Source organism: Pteropus alecto, unplaced genomic scaffold (genome assembly GCF_000325575.1).
Source record: "Pteropus alecto unplaced genomic scaffold, ASM32557v1 scaffold3, whole genome shotgun sequence".
Lineage (NCBI taxonomy): Eukaryota > Metazoa > Chordata > Mammalia > Chiroptera > Pteropodidae > Pteropus > Pteropus alecto.
The window spans coordinates 34,225,401-34,232,163 of record NW_006442484.1 but is presented as its reverse complement, the minus strand read 5'-3'; positions in this window follow the sequence as shown (position 1 = coordinate 34,232,163).

Sequence of the window (6,763 nt, the reverse complement as noted above, 5' to 3'; positions counted from 1 at the left end):
AGGTTGTTGTTTTTTTTGTTTTTGTTTTTGTTTTTAATGGAAAAAAGTCATATCTATGTATTTGAATATTCAATATGCTACTTTGGATTGGAGACAAGAAGAGGGTTGAGAGGATGTTACAATTGTCCATGTAAGAGAAACTGAGAGATTGAAAAAGGGCAGTGTCTCTGGAGATGGAGAAAAGAGGACAGATTTGACAGCTGTTATGTTTATAAACTTGTCAGGACTTAGGGACTAATCACATGAGGCAGGTGACTATTACCAAGAATTTATAGAAATCCCACCCTCAGGTCTATGACTTTCTAAAGTAAGCATCTTGGTCAATGGTTGATATTATTCCCTGGGAAAAAGAATATAGGGTAAAGAGCTGGAGGAGGGGAAGTGGAAATCTCAGAAGAGATAATTTCCATTTTTTATAGTTTGAAAACAGCTCTGGAAAACCCACTTGGAGTTGCCTGAAGGTAGTCATAATTCCATTTTCTTTTGATTTCTCCAGGAACTTCTTATGGCAATTGTTCCCTCTTTCTTTTTTATTTCTAACCCACCTTCTCTGTGAACTGCTTCCCTGTAGCCTGGAGCCACATTCCCTGCATGGTCCCCATCCCCATCTCCAGCATCACTTCAGCCACTCACCACTTTCTTTGTGCTCCAGCCACACTGCACTTCCAATTGGTTCCAAGTATATGCCGTGCTTTCCTACCTCAGAGCCTTTGTATAGGTTTTACACTATGCTTGAATTCTCTCTTCTCTGTATTTCATTACTTTCGCCTAGCCAACTTCTTCTATTCCTCTTTCCTCAAACCCATAGGCAATCTTGTTTTATATGCCCAGAGCACCTGATACTTCATTATTTGTTTTCTTAATTGTTTAGAATTATTTGTTTAATGTCTGTTGTTTTTCATGGACTCTCACACCATGAGGGCAACAGCCCAGCTTTGCAGAGTATAGCTAAAGTACTCAGTAGGCATTTACTGATTAACCAATTATGCACAAGTCTTTCCCATTTTAAAATATGAAAACTCCTGTCCAATCCTATGTTAATCTTTAGCTTCTTCTGTATATTTCTCCTTTGTTTACAATCAAACATCTTGAAAGATGTTCTAGTATTGCCGCATGTATTGGTAAATCATGCACATTGGGAGCTAGGCAGAGAAAGCAAGCATAGACCAGGCAAAGAAAGTCTGATAGATGCCTGATCACTCCCCTAAACACAAAATGTTCTACATTCTCTATTTTGATAACACCTACCATTTGTCCTTCAATCCGTAGCAATCTAACTTTGTATCTCAGTCCTTCCATTGAATTTTCTTGGGCAAATGTACCTGATGAATTTATCGTCATGAAATCCAACAGTTGAATTTCAATCATTAAGTTGATTGCTCTGCAACATTTAACATCATGGACCTTCCATTCCTTTGCTGGTTTCTCTAACATCACCTTTTTCTGGTTCCCTCCCTCTCTGACATTCTATTCTCTGGTCCTTCACTATGTCTGTTTCTCTGACCACCCAATAAATGTCAGCCACTGTATTAGTCCCCTTAGCTTCTTGCTGTACACTAGAGCAATTTCACCCATGCCCAAGATTTGGGCTGCCATCCGTAAACGTTCCCATGGAATAATCCACTTCTTCCCATGAAATATGGGTTCTTGCAGGGGTGAGGTAAGGGACGAGATGGAGAAGGTCCAGCTTAGGTGGAGGTAAGTTTATGGAGAGGAGGCTAAGGAGTTCTGCTCCTTCTTGAGGAAAACCGGGAGGTTTTCTCCTGAGCCTGAGTGTGGAAGATGTGAAGTAATGAGTGGAGGGTAAAACTGTACAATTGGGATAGAGAAGAATTGAAGAAGCAGCTGCCTAGGGGTGTACACTCATCTGTTGAAGTACTACTCAATCACTGAAGAGTGGGGCCACCACTTGGCTTGAGAGTTTTCTCTAGTGGTTCCTGGGAGCCAGCTTGCCTTAGTTCAGAAGGCTACAATAGCTGGATTCCCCCAGGAATGGAAGCTGTGTGCCAGGTTTTGTGGTAATACAAGGAATAAAGGCAAATGGTGGAAGCAGATAGGTGAGAATATAAAATGTAGAGCATTAGCTGCAGTGGTAGAAAGAGGAGGTAGGCAGTCACTAGTAAACTGGGAGAAAATTTGTGACTAAAAAATGTCTAACTCCTATCAACCTAAAGGCTGCTCTAAAAGATTTATCTCCATAAATAAAGAAAAAGGAAAAGGCAGCCAACACTATTCTTTTTTCTGACTTTAGCTTACTCTCTTTCTTCTTGCATGTCCTCCTTATACATCAGAATCATAAGGACAGTTACGCCACAAACACTGGCTTTAGAGTCATACAAGTCTGGCTCTCCTGCTTACCATGTGACCGTGGACAAGTTCTTTAACCTTTTTTAAGCCTTAACCTTCTCGACTAGAAAAGATGACAATAACAGTCTTTTGCTCATAAGGTTAATGGGAGAATATAGCGAGTCCACATGCAAAGCTCATCAAGGTACCTGGTACATAGTAAATACTCAATAAAAGATAATTCTTATTATTAACATCTATAGAAATTAATACTCACTAAAAATTACCTTCGGAATATGAACAGTTTTTGACAAGTTGTAGATTCCAAATGGGAAGATATCCTTTGCTGAATTAGTAGAATATTTGAATTGGTGGTGACTCATTGCTCCAGGCTAGGTCTGATTCTTGTAATGCCCAATTGGGCTTTTATTTCAACCTGGGAATACAGAAAGCTCGAGGTTTACAAACTAGTAGAGAGATGGGCAACTCTATTCTGACAACGTACTTCCTTGCCCATGGGTGACAACGTACACTTCTCATTTGTCAAATTAATGTCCCTGGCCTCCTTGCATCACTTCACTGTGACTTAAATTGGAGTTTTGGATGGATAAGAATTTTTTCGAGCAAACTGTTTTTGTCAATCACTGGAACTAAGCAATTTCTGAATTTGCTACATCAGCATGACACTGTGTTCTGTTGTCATTCTTCATAACCTCGTGAGCAGGAAGGCAGCGACCAGGGCTTGGGAGTCAGGCAGAGCTAGTGTCTGACTATGCCAGTCTAATTCTGACTATGCCACTTACGGGTTTGCGATTTCAAGCAATTTATTTAATCTCTGTAAACCTCGGGGTACTCATCTGTAAAACGGGATGGTGATAAGAGTGCCTACTTCTTAGACTTCTGGTGTCTATTAATACACACAGTGTCTGGCACTTAGACAGTACTCAGAAAATGTTGGCAATTACTAAAGCTAATTTTTTTTTATCAATCTCAATCATGTTATTTTATCCACCCAAGTGAAAGAGCTTTTGAATAAAAATACTTGTAAAGTTAGATGATTAATCTTACCCCCAAAAAAGTATGGCTGTCAATACTTGCCTTCAAGCTAAAGACTATGGTATTTATTTTACAATAGTATATGAATAAATTGTAATAGTGTCACTCTATATGTTTTTCATGGATCAAGCAGTGCCATTTCCATAAGTGGGTTCAGTAACCTGTGTTATGTTTGTGGTGGTTGCTGCTGTGGTGTCGATATTGTTGTTGATAGTCTGTGTCCGCATCATCGTCTTAGGACGACAGTATGAGAATCGTGAGGCTGGGTGGGAATCTAGAAAACAAGTCAATTCTGTCTCTACACTGGGGGACAACGCTCTTTTGGGGGGGTCATTTCAATTCCACTAAGATTTCCTGGCCTCGGCTGACCAAGACTGGGGAAGAGGACATTGACTGATAAGTCCTCCAACACTGAGTAGTTCTCTTTGGAGTAGAGTGACAGGTTTACAGTCCATCTTCCCAGCCTGAACCTGGGAACCGATCCAACTTTAAAATATGAAAAGGATATTCACAGGCATCAGCATTTGTTGCTTAACAACCCTCAAGGACAGGCTCTTCTGCTTTGTAATTAACTATAATCTCTCCTCTTGAGGATTAAACTGCTTTCCTTGTTCTTACTTCTTTCTGGTGTTCAAGTAAAGATGGAGGGCAGAAATGTGGTGGGCATGAAGGAGAGTGAAGAGGGAATAGCATATTATAATAACAGCCCATCTCCTATATTTTGTACTCTTAGAAATTCTCAAATCATAGTGTGTTTTCCAAAATGTAATTATCTTGGTTTCTTAAGAATTATCTTTAAAATCAATAACATGATATGTATCAACTCTCAAAGTACTCTTTTTGGAAAATTACATACAAAATATATTCACCATAACTGAGGAAATGGTCACTTTCAAAAAAAAGAGAGCTGTGGATCCCACCTGACTAGATTCCATGTACTGTTTTAAAAGGCAAAATTAATTTTGCGATGTGTTTAAATAACTGCTTAATGTCACTGTAGGTAAATTTATAGTTTGGATTTCATGGATCAAATCGTATTTGATTGCAACAGTAAAAAAAGTTATTCTAGGAATCTGTTATTATCTCAGCGAAGTAAAATATTTATGTAGGCTGTTTTTTGCAGAGCACAAAGTTTTCATTGATGGCTGCCCCCTGTTTCTTCAAGTTCAGTAATACTCCGAGGCTCAGCAACAGAAACCAAAGTTGTATTCATCGTGCACGTTTAGTCCTATGGATTTAATTTCACATTCACATTGGCTTGCTATAAATAACTAAGCAGCAGAAATCTACCAAAAAATTACCAATGAAGACTTGGGAATAAAACTCAGGCTCATAAACTAATATTTGGGCAAAATCTGAGCAGTGCTTTTCCAAGCACAGGCATTGGGAGCTCTTTCACCAACACCACAAAACTCAACCATCCTTATTACAAGTTTCAGGGAAATTCTAGACTCAGAGCATGGAGGAAAACAATCTACCTCTGAGTTTAGAACACTTCCTTTCCACTCCCCTCTTCTGAAACACTCAGGCTCATAAACTAATATTTGGGCAAAATCTGAGCAGTGCTTTTCCAAGCACAGGCATTGGGAGCTCTTTCACCAACACCACAAAACTCAACCATCCTTATTACAAGTTTCAGGGAAATTCTAGACTCAGAGCATGGAGGAAAACAATCTACCTCTGAGTTTAGAACACTTCCCTTCCACTCCCCTCTTCTGGTAAATTTAGTCCAGTAGCACTCACTAAGAGAGCTAGGCCTCCCAAGGTTAAGACAAAACATCTGCTTAACTGCTAATGGGTTATCAATTGTCCTGTTCTTCCTGTGTAAATTATGTTTATTTTGCAAACCTTCAAGTGAGGCTGACAGTTAAAAGTGAATTTCACAATCTTCCTCCAGAAACCTCACTGGAGTTTCTAACAAACTTTACTATACCAGAGATTCTTCTTTGGATCTAAACTAAATCCTTTGAGCAACAGTTTAAACCATTTCTAATAAGTCACAGTAATAAGGATATATAAGCCACATGTAGCTTAGGCCACAGCTCTTCTTTACCTCTTTCTCTTAAGTTCAGTTTAATTTAGGAAATAAGTCCTGCGGTTTCCACTTCTATCAGGAGGATATGATAAGTAGACCAGAAAGTAGAGTCAACATTTCTGGGCAGACTACAGCTGTTCTTACCTCCAAGGGACATGGTTATCATTTAAAAATGTTTTTGCAAAAAAAAAAAAAATTTACAAGAGAAAAATTTTGAAGATACACACACATGCACACACACACACACACACACACACACATGCACACTTTACAATGTTTCCAGATAAGTGATTTTCACTTTCTTGTGTTCTCATCCAACACTGGTCTTATGTGTGGCAGACTGATTTATTCAAAAGTGGTTGCAACAATATTTTCCATTTCACCTGTTCTTCTGCATGTGCCCTTGCCACTTCCTCATCAAGAGGTGGAATCTCATTGCTCTCTCTCGAACGTGAGCTGGCCTTGGTGACTTAGTGGTAATCAATAGAACAAGGCAGAAGTGGTGCCACATGGCTTCTGCAGCTGGACCAGAAAAGGTCATGCAGTGTCCATCTGGTTCTCTTGGAATGTTCACCCTCCAGATGCTCCCTCACAGGATACCACCTCTCACAATCCAGCCACCATGCTGGCAAAGCCCATGCTACATGGTAAGATCATGAATAAAACCTGCAGTCTATAGTGCCTGCTGAGCCTACCCTTTGTGTCCTGGTGCCAGGAATCTGAGAGAAGTTTCCAGATGATTCCAGACCCAAATGATCCAGTCACTCCTAGCCATTCGAATTTTCAGGCTGAGAACTCAGACATTATAGAGCAGAGAGAAGACACCCCAACATGTCCTTCCTAATTCCTGACCAGAAGAATTTGTGGGCATATTAAAATGATTGCTGTTTCATACCTTTAAGGTACTTACTGCTGAGCAAGAGAGATGACTGAAACAAAATGCATATGTGCTCTCTTAGCTGTAATCTATAAGATGCATGATTTTATAACCTTCACTTTTTCCACTCAGGCTTTTATTGATCACCAATATGACTTTTATCTAAAGGGTAATAATAGGGAAATAATAGGAAAATAGTTAAATGATAGGGAAATAGTCCATATTTTCATCTGGATATCTGAACATCTCAGCCAACTGAGGGACAACTGCTTTAACTTTTTCATCTGCAATATGGTGACAATAATACTTACTTGTAAAGATTATTGTGAGGATTAAATAAAATGCCACATGACAATAAGTGACACAATGCCTAACACATAGCAGGATTTTGGAGATTTCTTTTTATGTAGGTTTCATATCTATCACTTTGTTGGCTTTATTTTTTCTTTAAAAACGCAAAGATATATTACCAACTTTGAGTCATTCATCAGAATTTCATAAGAATAAAA